Source organism: Eschrichtius robustus, chromosome 11 (genome assembly GCF_028021215.1).
Source record: "Eschrichtius robustus isolate mEscRob2 chromosome 11, mEscRob2.pri, whole genome shotgun sequence".
NCBI lineage: Eukaryota > Metazoa > Chordata > Mammalia > Artiodactyla > Eschrichtiidae > Eschrichtius > Eschrichtius robustus.
Window position 1 is genome coordinate 57993430 of NC_090834.1, and position 13476 is coordinate 58006905.

The 13476-nt window shown below is 42.7% G+C and overlaps 1 protein-coding gene across 3 annotated transcripts in view; it reads left to right on the forward strand.

The window, feature by feature from the left end:
- The first annotated feature begins 6918 nt into the window (after positions 1 to 6918).
- Positions 6919 to 13476, forward strand: part of PAK1 (p21 (RAC1) activated kinase 1) — a 152139-nt gene continuing 145581 nt past the window's right edge. For 2 of the 3 annotated variants that reach the window (XM_068556014.1, XM_068556017.1), the window contains exon 1: positions 6922 to 7470. The gene's annotated coding sequence lies outside the window, so the exon portion shown is untranslated. Of the gene's footprint in view, positions 7471 to 13476 lie in introns of all 3 variants that reach the window. The other variant, XM_068556021.1, reaches the window with a different exon arrangement.

Here is a 13476-nt window from a genome sequence, read left to right on the forward strand (position 1 = left end):
GGTGTGAGATGATATCTCATTGTAGTTTTGATTTGCATTTCTCTAATGATTAATGATGTTGAGCATTCTTTCATGTGTTTGTTGGCAATCTGTATATCAAACTCAAAATGGATTAAAGACCTAAATGTAAGGCCAGACACTATCAAACTCTTAGAGGAAAACATAGGCAGAACACTCTATGACATAAATCACAGCAAGATCCTTTTTGACCCAGCTCCTAGAGAAATGGAAATAAAAACAAAAATAAACAAATGGGACCTAATGAAACTTAAAAGCTTTTGCACAGCAAAGGAAACCATAAACAAAACCAAAAGACAACCCTCAGAATGGGAGAAAATATTTGCAAATGAAGCAACTGACAAAGGATTAATCTCCAAGATTTACAAGCAGCTCATGCAGCTCAATAACAAAAAAACAAACAACCCAATCCAAAAATGGGCAGAAGACCTAAATAGACATTTCTCCAAAGAAGGTATACAGATTGCCAACCATCAACTCTTAATGGCCCCATTGGTATCTTAGATTGGGATCACTTGGCTACAGGGAACAGGAAGCCTTTTAAACTAGCTCAAGCAAAGATGGGTATATCAGTAAGCTTTAGATGCAGGAAACAAAAAGCGCCCAAGCTATTGTTAGTAGAAAACGGTTTAAAGAAAAATGAGGTACTTTTAAAGTTGTTGCAAATTTAGGAGGAGTAAGTTGTAGGCTGGACCTTCAGGAATAACTCTCAGAACAACACTGCCAAACTGACTTGCCAGTGGAACTGCCACCTTTTGTACAATTAGGGAGCAAGGGGATCAGAAGCCCACCAATGGACCTACTGATTTTCAAGAATATACAACATAGCTGCAACTGAGGGGTCAGGATGCTGCTGCTGCTGCGACAACAACTACCTCTAGATAAGCACAAAGTTAGTGAGTAGCCACTGAGATACTGTTACAGAAAAACCCAAAGTCTCCGTAACTGTTCTTTCCAGCAGCAGTAGCCAAAGCAGCAAGAAGATGACCTCTGCCTCACTTCTGCCTTCCCAAACTTTCATGAGTGCCTTTAACTGGTGGAGCTTTCTTTCCTACTCCTCCTGTATTAGTGTTCTATTGCTCGGTAAATTACCACAAACTTTGTGGCTTAAAACAACACATATTTATCATCTTAGTTTCTGTGGGTCAGAAGTCTGTGGATGACTTAGGCAGGTCCTTTCCTCAGGGTCTCAGAAGGCTACAGTCATGGTGTTGGCAGTTCGCATTATCATCAGAGGCTTCCAAGCTCCCTCAAGTTGTTGGCAGAATTCATTTCCTTGTGGCTATAGAATTCCTGGTGCCATGCTTTTTAAAGGCCAGAAGGAGAGTGAGAGTGAGTCTGCTTGGAGTCTTATATATACCGAGAGCAACTGGGAACAGTGACTCTCCCCAGTAATGAACTCAGCTAGTGCATAGATCTTGACTTCTAAATACTGTTCTTCAATGAAAGGAATAAGAACTCTTTGGAGACATGACTTATTTGAGGACTGGGTCAAAGAAAGTGCAAGAAGAGCCTGGAACATCTTGGGCCAAAAAGCAAGGAAGTGCTCAAAGAATGATGGGGACATGTGAAAAGGACACTGAGTGGTATAACTATTTTGGAAGACAATTTAGCAATTCTTTCCATTCATTTCATATCCAAAAGAAATGAAAATATATATCCATATAAAGACTTGTACATGAATGATCATAGTAGTTTTGTTCATAACAGCCAAAAACTTGAAATGCCCATTAACAGTTAAATGGATAAACTAATGGTAGTATATCCATACAATGGAATACTACTCAGCAATAAAAAGGAAGTACCAACTGACACATGAACAACATGGATGATCTCAAAAACATTATGCTGAATGAAAGAAACTAGACACAGAGAAGTACATATGGTTCCATTTACATGAAATTCTAGAATAGGCAAAATTAAGTTACAGTGATAGCAGATCATTGGTTGCCAGGGTGGGGCAGGGGGTAGGGGATTGACAGTAAAGGGGCACAAGGGAACTTTCTGGGTCAGAATGGGTATGGTAGTGGTTACAAGGAATAAACATTTGTCATAAATCATCAAGCTAAACACTTAAAATAGGTGTATTTTTATCACATGTAATTTATACTCCATTAAAGTTGATTAAAAAAACTTGAGCAAAAGATCTGAACAGACACTTCACAAAATAGGATATCCAAATGACCAACAAACTTATGAACAGGTTTTCAACCTCACTAGTAATCAAAGAAATGCAGGTAAACAAAATATGATATCACTACATACCCACCAAATGATTAAAATAATAAAGATTGATAATACCAAGTACTGGTGGGGATGTGGAACAGCTGCAACTCTCATTGCTGGTGGAAGTGTAAATTGGTTCAATTATTTTGGAACATAGGTTTGGCGTTATCTACTAAAGTTGGTTTTATAATATGAAACTATAAAAGAAACCCACTTAGTCTGTGGCAGATATCTCTGGTACTTGTCACATTCCTTTCACCCACATCTAATTTCAGCTGAAATTGTGGAAAACAGTTCCAACTCTCCTCATGGTGCTAGTGTGTCACCTCAAGTATACACTTTACATCTTTCCTTATGCTGCCTTAGGACCTTCTCTGCCCTGCAAGCAAAGTCACAAGGTCCTTGGGAGTCAACAGCCCTGGGGGCAATCATCATTCAAATAGGGATGGAAGCCTGTGGATAAAAGCTCTCATCTCTCAGATGGTTCTTTTTTTTTTTTAAATTAATTAATTAATTAATTTTTGGCTGCGTTGGGTCTCTGTTGCCGCGCATGGGCTTTCTCTAGTTGCGGCGAGCAGGGGCTACTCTTGGTTGCGGTGCGCGGGCTTCTCATTGCCGTGGCTTCTCTTGTTGCAGAGCACGGGCTCTAGGCACGTGGGCTTCAGTAGTTGTGGCACGTGGGCTCAGTAGTTGTGGCTCGTGGGCTCTAGAGCACAGGCTCAGTAGTTGTGGCGCACAGGCTTAGTTGCTCTGCGGCATGTGGGATCTTCCTGGACCAGGGCTCAAACCCGTGTCGCCTGCACTGGCAGGCAGTTTCCTAACCGCTGAGCCACCAGGAAAGTCCTCTCAGATGGTTCTAATCTGGGAGACATTCTATATGTTTCTCTGAGGTTATGGCAGAAGTGAGACCCTCAATAACACACTCTACATTGGTTTTCCCTTCCCCTTGTCTCATTTCTTGTTTTCTAGGATCACCTCCCAAATAAACTACCTGAACCCAAGTATTTATCTTAGGCTCTGCTTTTTGGGAAATCTAAACTTAGGTAGTTGATACCAGGAGTGACCTCAGAGTGAACACCCTCAGGATGGATTCTGGAACTGAATCACTCACTGATCAGATGGCAACAAGGACTCTGTTGTTGATAATAAGTTGAGCAGTGATAGCCCCTGATATGCTGTGCTGTCACAACGACTAAACTCTTCACATGTGGAAGACTGGAAGTACAAATGGAAGGGCTACACCAGATTATGTAGTAGCTCTAGCACAGGGGTTCTCAGCCATTTAAAAAAATATTGTCCCCCTAGGGAGAAAAATTAAATTAAAGTATTCTGGGGGGGAGGTGGGCAAAAGAGGTGAAGGTGATCAAAAGGTACAGCCTTCCAGTTATAAGATAAATAAGTCTGGGGAATGTAATGTACAGTATGGTGACTATAGTTAAGCATACTGTTTTGCATATTTAAAAGTTGCTAAGAGAGTATATCTTAAAAGTTCTCATCACAAGAAACAAAAATTGTAACTGTATATGGTAATGGATGTTAACTGAACTTATGGTGGCAATCATTTCATAATATATACATGTATCAAATCATTATGTACACCTAAAATGAATAATATGTTGTATATCAATTATAACTCAATAAATTATCCCTAGCCAGGGAAATGAAATACTAAGGAATAAGATTTTGTCAAATAGGGTTGAGCTTTGGAGGACACAAACCATTATAAAATCTAAGATGTGTTTTGCCCACCTAAGAACAAGTTTTCACTTCCTTGGGGGTTGATATTGTCATTACTGAGAATGCATGCTCTAGCACTTGAATGGTATGGGAGTAAAGTTAATTATAATTCATGGAATTGGCTGGAACTATCTTAAAAGCCCTGAAGAAAGAGAATTTCAGGCTCAGGTCATCCACCTATCAATTCAGGACATGTATGAGATCCAGAAGACCTACACGGAAGATTTTTTAAAAACCCTCTTTTCCTGCAGCTAGAGAGCAGATTATGCTGAAAATCAGGCCCAGAATGTAATAGTTGGGGTGTCAGAGACCCCTTGACTGTTCTCTTATGCTAAAGTCAGCATTCCTGTGGGTAGGGAGTGGGATGAGGCCTGGGATGGAGACATTTGGGTGGATGCAACTGAGAACCTGGCACCTCTAAAAAGGAGCCCTTCCCACTTGTTAGCATAGAGCAGTCACCCTTGACTTGAGACTGTGTTAGTTTCCTATTGCTGCTGTAACAAACTATCACAACTGTAGTGGCTTAATACAGCAAACATTCATTATTTTACAGTTCTGTGGTCCAGAAGTCTGAAATTAGTGTCACTGAGCTAAAATCAAGATGTTGGCAGCGCTCTGTTCCTTTCTGGAGGTTCCAAGGAACAATCTGTTTTCTTGCCTTTTCCAGCTTTTGGAGTTGTTTTTATTCCTTAGTTGGTAGCTCTCTTCCTCTGTCTTCAAAAGGTGGATGGAGTGCTCCTCACACTGCATCACATCTCACATCTGACCTCTTATGTAGTCTAATCTACCTCTTCCTCACTCTTCTCCCTACTTTTCCCACGTTTAAGGATCCTTGTGATTACACTGAATCCACCTGGACAATCCAGAATAACCTCCTCATCTCAAGATCTTTAATTTAATCACAACTGCAAAATCCCTTTTGTCATTGAAGGTAATATATTCATAGGTTCTGGGGATTAGGATGTGAACATTTTTAGGGAGCCATTATTCTGCCCGCCACTGAGACCATGCAAAAACAGTTTAGATTAGAATTAATTTACTGGGTTATGCTCTTGGGTTAAGTTACTTAACCCCTCTGTACCTCAGTTTCCTCACCAATAAAATGGGGGGATAACAGTAGTCTATCTCAAAGGGTTGTTAGAGGTTTAAAAGAGAGGGTGCTTAGAACAGTATATGGCACAAGGTAAGTACTATGTGAGCATTTATTAAATACATTTTCATAACACTGATTCTTACTATGTGTCAGGCACTATTCTAGATACTGGGCATATGGATAGTATGGGTAGGAATATGACTTGCTCTCAAGGAGCTCAGGGCATCAGATACACAAGGAAAGTTACTATGCTGTCTGCTACATGCCATTAATGGCATGGAAGTATTATAAGATTATAGCATTGTGAAGGCTCAGGGAAACTTAAGAAATATTAGTTTAGTGAACAAATGAAAAGGACGTTTGAGCTGGGCTTTGTAGAATGAATAGGTGTTGGCCAGTGAGATAAAGAGAAGGGCTAGAGACATGAAGAAATGTGTGTTCAAAGAACATTAAGTATCCTTTCAGTGTGGCTGGAACAAAAGATATACCATGTGAGATGAAGCTAGAAAGGCTGGTGTAAGCACCAAGGTTGTACAGTGCCAAGTTAAGGAGTTTAGATTTTATCCTGAAAGCAACAAAACACTTTCAGAGTATTTAAACAGGGGAAGACATCAGATCTGTGGTTTTAAAAGGACATTCTGGTCACCAGTAAGAGTGGGTTGAATCCGGAGAGACTGAAAGCTGCTCCATTTGTCTAGGTGATGGTAGTGAGTGAAGAGAAGGGCAAGGACTTGAGAAATATTTAGGATACTCTACAAGGACTTGGTGACCAATTTGATAAGAGTGTTGAGAGAGGAAGAATGGGGGCTATGTTCAGGTTTCTGGGTCAGTGGACTGCTGGATGGCGGTCCGTTCTCTAAGACCAGAAAGTAACGTGAGTTGCAAGCTTGGGGGGAAAACGTAGTAGGAATAGCCAACATTTCAAAGGGCTTTACGTGCTAAATACGTGCTAAATTGCACTTGCTATTATTATGGTAAAACTGAGGCTTAAAGAGATCAAGTTAAGGATACACACGTATAGAGAAATTGTGGCTTCGAAATGTTAAGGTCCTGTCACTAACATTTGTATAGCTGGAATTTGAAGCAAAGCAATCTGATTCCAAACCCTTCGTCACTAATGTTGTTTCAGTTTGGGTCATGTGGAATTTGAGGTACAGTGGGGTATGGAAGCACTGCATTGGAAAATAGAAGAGGCACTGGGAGATACAGAACCCGAGCTCAGGAGAAAGGTTTGCGTTGAATGTAGCCTTCAGGTAGGAGAAAAGCGGGAAAAGAAGCCCATTCTTTTCTGTCTGTAACAGCAGTTGACACCTCCACTATCATTTCTTTGCCGCCTTCCCCCCTCCAAAAAAAAAGAAACAGTATAATAAATGTCTGGCTCTGAGGTCCCAGGAGATGGGGTAGTTTCCAAATTCAGCACTTGGCAAAGAGCTAGCAGATGCCGTGGTGCTTTATAACCTGAAGAGGACCATAAGACTAGGGGGTGAGCCATCTTTTTCGACACACCACTAACGCCCCCGAAACCGTACCAAAGCCTTCCTGCGTCGAAGGAACCTGCCCCTGAATAGTGTGCGGGGCTCGAGGTGAGACGCGGGCGCAATGACGTCACGCGGAGGCCGGGTGATTCCCCAGCCTCTTGCGTCATGCACCGATGACGTCATTCGAAGAGCTTGCTCCCCCGCCCCCCACCCCGGATGGCCTCGCTCACGTGGGTCTGTCCAGCCCTCCCCGCCCCCTCCCACCTGCGGGAGGCGGGCCGAGCCGGGCTCCGTCGGCGCCTAAGCCTCGCGGGGGAGAGGGCGGGGGCCGGCGTACAATAGCTCGGCTTAGGTTGGGGAGGCGGGCCGGCAGCGGCTGCAGCTGCAGCTGGAGTCCAAGGTGTCGGCAGCACCGTAGACGCCCCCTCACGGTTCCCCCCTTCCCCTCTGCTCGTCTGTCGCGCCTACCCGCCGCCTCCCTCCCCGGCTCTGCTGTCCTACTCCACAGACGCTTTCCCTCAGACTCTTATCCCCTCTTTCTAGGAGCCCCGCGCTCGCGAGAGCCCCTCAAAGAACTCTGTCTCCCCACCTCCTCCCCCAGAGGCCACCCGAGCTCCTCACATCTCCCCGACCCTGGGAGCACGCACCCCTCTCAGCCGAGTCGCCTAGCTCCCTCCGCCTCCCCCCCATCCGACTCCCCCCACGGTCGCTGACCACCCCCCCACCCCCGCCCGGTCCTGAGGGACTCCCCGGCGCGAGCGGGGTGGGGAGGCGCCGAGAGAGCGGCGGCGGCGGTGGCGGCGGGAGGGAGAAAGTGAAGCGTCCCCTCGTGCACTCGCGCGCTCACTCCCGGGCTCGGCCGCCGCCACCGAGCAGGAGAAGGAGGAGGAGCCGAGTCGAGCCGAACGTGCGCGGAAGGTGAGAGCCGGCCTCCCGCCCGGTACCCCTGGCTGTGGGGCTGGGGCGGCGCGGGGTGGGGCGCCGGGGCCCATTCATTCTCCGCGGCGGGGTCGGTTGGACGGGGGCGCCAGGTGAGGCGAGGCGGGGGCGGCCCCTGCGAGGCTGGCCGCTTCTGTCGGACCAACAAAGGCCCCCTGTGTACTGACCGGCGCAGCCGCCGGTCTCGGACGCCTGGGGCCCCTAGGGGCCCGGGGGAGGACAGGGGCAGGGGAGGGGACGGGAGATCCGACAGGTCCGGCCCCGGGAGCGACTCCCTCCCGAACTTTGTGGTCCTCCGATCCTAACCCTGGCCCGCGACGGGGAAGCCTAGCAAGGCGGCGTCAGATTCATTGTGCACGAAAAAATCACCCCTGTCCAGGCCGGGGCGGGAATCACCTATAGAGTTGAACTCCTTGAAAAATACGAGTGGATAGTGCTTGACTTGTGCTGCCCCTCCCCCACCCCGGGAATACTCTGTAACGTGGAGTTAAAAACAAACGGGGAAAGGAGAATTGGAGTTACTTTATGTTCATTATTCCATTTCAAAAGACGTGATTATTATAGCCTTTACTGTATTGAATATTTTCACAGCAAACATTACCGGGAGTGTTTTGGAAGAATACTTGAGAAGTTTTGAGTGTTTGTGGGTGTTGGGAGCAAAGTGCTTGTTGTTTGTTAAGCCCTTTGGGTAACTGTCTTATGCTTCCTCCCCCGCCCCCCCGAACTGTGAAAGGTGAAGGGAAGTGTTAGTACTATGGTTACCAATAAAAATTCGAATTCACTAGTCTAGCCTTTATTGTAAGAGTTGTTCCTGAGGAAAATCTTTAATTTTGCCTACTGTGTCTTTGGGTTCTCTCTCTCAACTTTATCAGGAGAAAACAGGAGTCAGCAGTACACAGATGCCTCCTCATTGGTCTTACCTTATGACTTCATCTACTTCCTGTGTGACCTTGAGCAGGTGACTTCCAGTCTTAAAGTTGCAGGAGTTTGCTTTTGTGCCCTAGAACAGGCAGATGTCTACCACCGACTTAGTTTTCAAGACTCTACTGAAGCATCCCCCCACCCCCAGTGTGAAGTCTTTGCTGGCATCCACCCCCATACTCCTCTCAGGCAAAACTTTCTCATTGGGTCCCTCAGAGGCCTGGTAGGATTCCTACCACAGCACTTGTAACATTTTTTTGTTCCTATTTGGGAAATCCTAAATCAGGTGCATATGAAATCCACCTCACCTCAACTAGAAACTGTACTTCTCAAAAAGGGTTTTGGAATGATGGACCCTGAAACATTCGCTGAAGCTTACCTACGTTAGCTCATGGGTCTATCTGGTAAATTTGCTTATTCAGTCATTCATTTACCCAACATTACTGGAGTCTGGAGAGCTACTGTGTTTCAGGTCTCCTGCTAGGGCTATGCGGATTTAGAATCTATTAAGACACTCCCTGTCTTCAAAGAGCTCAAAGTCTAGTGGGTGAGGTAGACATGTAAACAATGAAGGCTTTCCCTAGTCTCTACTCCAGTTGTACAGAGAGTAGTGTGCAATAATTGAGGCTGCTGGACCTGTTTTTCAGGTCTTGTCCTGGCCAAAGTGAGTCCTTCAGGGAAGGTGGTGACCTGCTTCTCATCTATAAAATAGCCCTTGACAAAGAGCTTGTTCAGTTCAATTCAGTATACATTTACTAAGCACATGTTATGAGGCCCTGTGCTAGGTTTGGAGGAAGGAATGCTTTCTTTCTAAAAGGACTGCACTGTGTATCCAGAGAGATCTTTGTAAAACAAAACCCAGTGATTTATCCCCACCCCGACTAGTCATTGCCTAAAGATAAAATTTTATACACTTTGACATAAGAAGCTCTCAGAGATTAGAATACTGCCAGCCTTTGCAGCCTCACTTTCTATAACTCCCCTGCCACCCTCTTCTCATCTCTGCTTTTGCATGTACTGTTCTTTCTGCCTGGAATGCCACCCTGTACCTGCCTGTGGAGAAGTGCTTGCTGGACCTCTGGGAAGCAGTCCCTTAGTTTCTCCTCCTATTACCTCCATAGAATGAGTTGCTCTTCCACCCTCTGGCTCATGTACAGACCACTCTTAGAGGTCTCTGTAGCTCTCTATTGCAAATATTTGAGTTTGTGCCTATCTTTTCCATGAACCTGTGAATTTCTTGAGGGCAGGATCTGTTTAGTCCTAGTGCCTAGCAAAGTTTCTGGCAGTGAATAAGTGTTTGAAATGAATGTATGAATAAAGAAGCAAGTCAAGACCCATGAGTTAGAGGTTACCTAATTCTGTGGGTTAGAATAATTAGCTCCAAGTGTGGTCTCTGCACCAGCAGCATCAATACAGTCTGGAAATTTGTTAGAATTGCAAGTTGTTTGTCCCATTCCAGACCTACAAATGAAAAACTCTAGGGTTGGGGACTCCAGGTATTTGCTTTAAGTCCTCAAGGTGATTCTGATACTTGCTAAAGTTTGAGAATCACTGGGTTAAAAGATCTGCTTTTGGTAAGACCAGCTCCTTGCCACCTCCCCCCCACCCCCCTCCCTCCTTTTTCTTCCATGGCACAAACTGCCTGACATTCCATTCCATCTATTCCATTCTGTTCCATTCCATTCCTTCCTATCCTATTCTATTATACTCCATTCCATTCCATATCATCTATTTTTGCCACTTGATTGAAAGCTTCCTGAAAGCAGAGAATTTTGTTTTATTTACTGCTTTAATCCCAGGGCCTAGAATCGTGACTGTATATAGCAGGCACTCAAATATTTGTTGAATGAATAATATAAAAATGATTTAACCCCATTTACTGCCAGCTGCTACGTTGGGGGTTTATTCAAGAATAGTTCTCAGTAGGAAGAGGAACCACACTCCAATATGCAAAGCCAAGTGGATTCTAACATTTTGGGGGATTTATTTTAGATTGAGCTTTTCTTCCCTTTTACATCTGTCTTTCTCCACCAAAGCCTGGAGGATTTTTTTTTTTTTCTTTCAGCCAGGACCTTAAAATTGCACTTAAAATATCCTAGGCCAGGATTGTTTCTTGGGAACTTGCATGTGGTTTTGCAAGTTTAAATAAGCACCCTAATTTTTGAACCTTTTAACTTGAAACTATCTCTTCCTGATCTCCTGTGGTTTTTGTCTTTCTCTAGTGATACTTAAAGCCATACAAGGGCCTGTTTGACTCCACACAAAGGTTTCTCTTCCTTGTGAAGCTCTTAAAATGTTTTGTTTCTTTCAGTTTCTTATTAGCCCTAAGATACCATATCCAGTTTTCTTCTTTCCTAACTTCCCTCTGGGAGATTGGCTTCATTTGTTGATTCATTTATTTGTAAACACTTGTTGAGTCCTTCTCTACCATATGCCAGGTCCCATGCTTGGACAGGATGTTCAGATATACATAGGATGTGGTTCAAGTCCTTAAGGAGTTAAAGATACTACAACATGATGTGATAAGTGTGGAAATGAAGAAATTAAATAGAGGGATAAAGTGATGCATACTCATGAAGATGGGACAAAGCTGTCTTTCTAATTTTTTTTCTCAGTTTTGGAATAGTTTATCAAACAAGCATCATTTTGATAAGCAGACTTTAAAATCTTTTAATTAAGAGGTCGGTGGCTTTACTGGGGAAAACTAAAACAAAAATCAAGGTAGACTCAGCAGTTGCTAATTTGAGATAATTCTCAATTCTGTTGTTAATGAATTTTCCTTTCCCCCCTTTTTATCTTTCTAAATCATGACTAGAAAGTAGGGAAAAAACTTTTTTTTTTTAAATAGTAAAGAGGGAAGTTTAAGTTTATCAAAAAGAATATGCTGTTTCATTTTAATTCCTAAGGACTAATGTTATAATTTGGGGTGGGGGGGTAATGAAACCCAGAGAAAGTCAGGAGACCTTAATTTAGTCTCTATATTACTGCATGACCTTATGGAAGTAATTTTATCTTTGTGCCTTTTGTCCTAACTGTAAAATAGGGTTAGTAACAGTTGCTATGACTAGCTTACAGCTATGAAGCAACTGAAAAAACATTGAATGCAAAGAAACTTTTGAAAAGTATAATTTGTTAGCTGGTTGTTAGGCGGTGGTAAACTTATTAACAGCAGCTTACATTATTGAACAAATGTTATGTACCAGATACTATGCGAGATATTTTTTCCAATCTTCAAAGTAAGCATGTAAGAAGATTGTTGGTATCTCTATTTCATGGATAAGGAGGTTGAAACTCAGACTGGCAAAGGGAACTTGTTCAAGCTTTTGTTGAAAGTAAGTGGCAAACCTCAGTTCCATTCTATATCCATCTGATACCAGCAGTTATGTGGCATGTTCATTACCCCAGATGCTTTAATTTTTCTGTATGGCAGGTGTAGGAATGTTTTGTTAAGTATATTGCTGTGAGAGTTAAAATCTTTCTTCATTTAGCCTGCTCTCTTTTTTTGTGCATAGAAAGACTGGTGAAGAAAGACTTACATGGATTTATATTTATCATTCATTAGGAAAAAGAATAGCATCTTTCCCTGGTTTTGTTCAGTCTTCACAACAGCCATGTGAAATAGATATTTCCATTGGCTTGCTCAAAGGCGCATCATTAGCAAATGACTAAATATTGGTTTAAAACTACATTTTTTTGAATCTAAATGTACTTTATTTTTGCCACTATGTCATATTGCCTTTTAAACTCTATCAGGCTAAACTTTGGGGCACTAGAAATGTCCTTTTAGATTGCTTTCTAATCTCTCTAACCTCTTCTCACTAAGAAATCCCAACTGAAGTCCACAGTTTGAACCCCCAAAAAATAATTGCTGATAAAACTCTGCCAGATGGTCATGATATTGCAGACTTATAGGATAACACTTCTTTACTGAAGTCGAGAGATCAGACTTTATCCGTGTTCTGAGTCACCTGTGCCTGAATATTCATTTTTCCTTTGCCAATGTAGATTTATTAACATAATGTAATACATTTTTCTGCTTTAGTGTTAAGCTTTATCTCTCATAAATAACTTCCTCCGCTCTCCCATCTAGTCTTTGAGATGGGAGAAATCCTCTATGTGCCAGGATCCTCCAGATTATCCCCTCTTTAGGAATAGTGTAGTAACAAGTCAAGAAAGAACCAGAGGTTCATTGAGCCCTCATAAATATGATTTTGTTTGGTATTGATTAATTCTCTAAAATTTATCTAAGTCTTAATTATAAAAAGTGCATTATGTTTTGGCTCTTATTCATGGAGTCAGGGTGTAGTAATTTGCAGGCAGCATTGGGAAATTCATTCTTGTTTATGGGGCTTTCTTCTTCCACTTTTCTACTTCCAGTTCTCTCCAATGTCCCTTTCCCTTTCAGACTGTGTAAGTACTAACTGAGGCTGCAAGGACATTTTTCTCCTTTATAGACTCTGTCTTTTGAATCTCTTGGGATGATAAATGACAGTGACAGTATATATGTGGCCTCCACCCTCATCTGCCTGCCTATATCTTCAAGGCCTAGCTTTCCTTATTCTCTCTCTCCCTGATTTGCACAAAGGGATTGATGGCTTTCTCATTTGAATCCTTGCCTCATAGTACTTTGTATATTATGGCAATATTATTTATCATTTTTCTAGGAAAGGAGATAGATGTAGAAGGAAGAGCACTAAATTTGAAGTTAGCCAAAGACCTACTTGGACACTTAACTTATTTAAATCTCTGTTTCTTCATTTGGAAAATAAAAATAATACCTAACTCACAGGGTTGTTGTGAAGATTAAATGAATAACATATGTGAAAATGAATTGTAAGCTGTTAAGTTATATAGATGTTAGGTACAATTGTTATAATTTTATGACTGCAATTATGTATAGCAGTGGTTTTTAATTTTGGCTATGCATTTGAACTACTTGTGAAGATGTGAAAAAAAATACAGTTGCCTGGGCTCTATCTCAGGTCTACTTAATCAAAATCTCTTGGAATCTCTATTCTTGAAAAGTTATAGATGATTCTGATATGCAGCCAAGTTTGAAAAGTA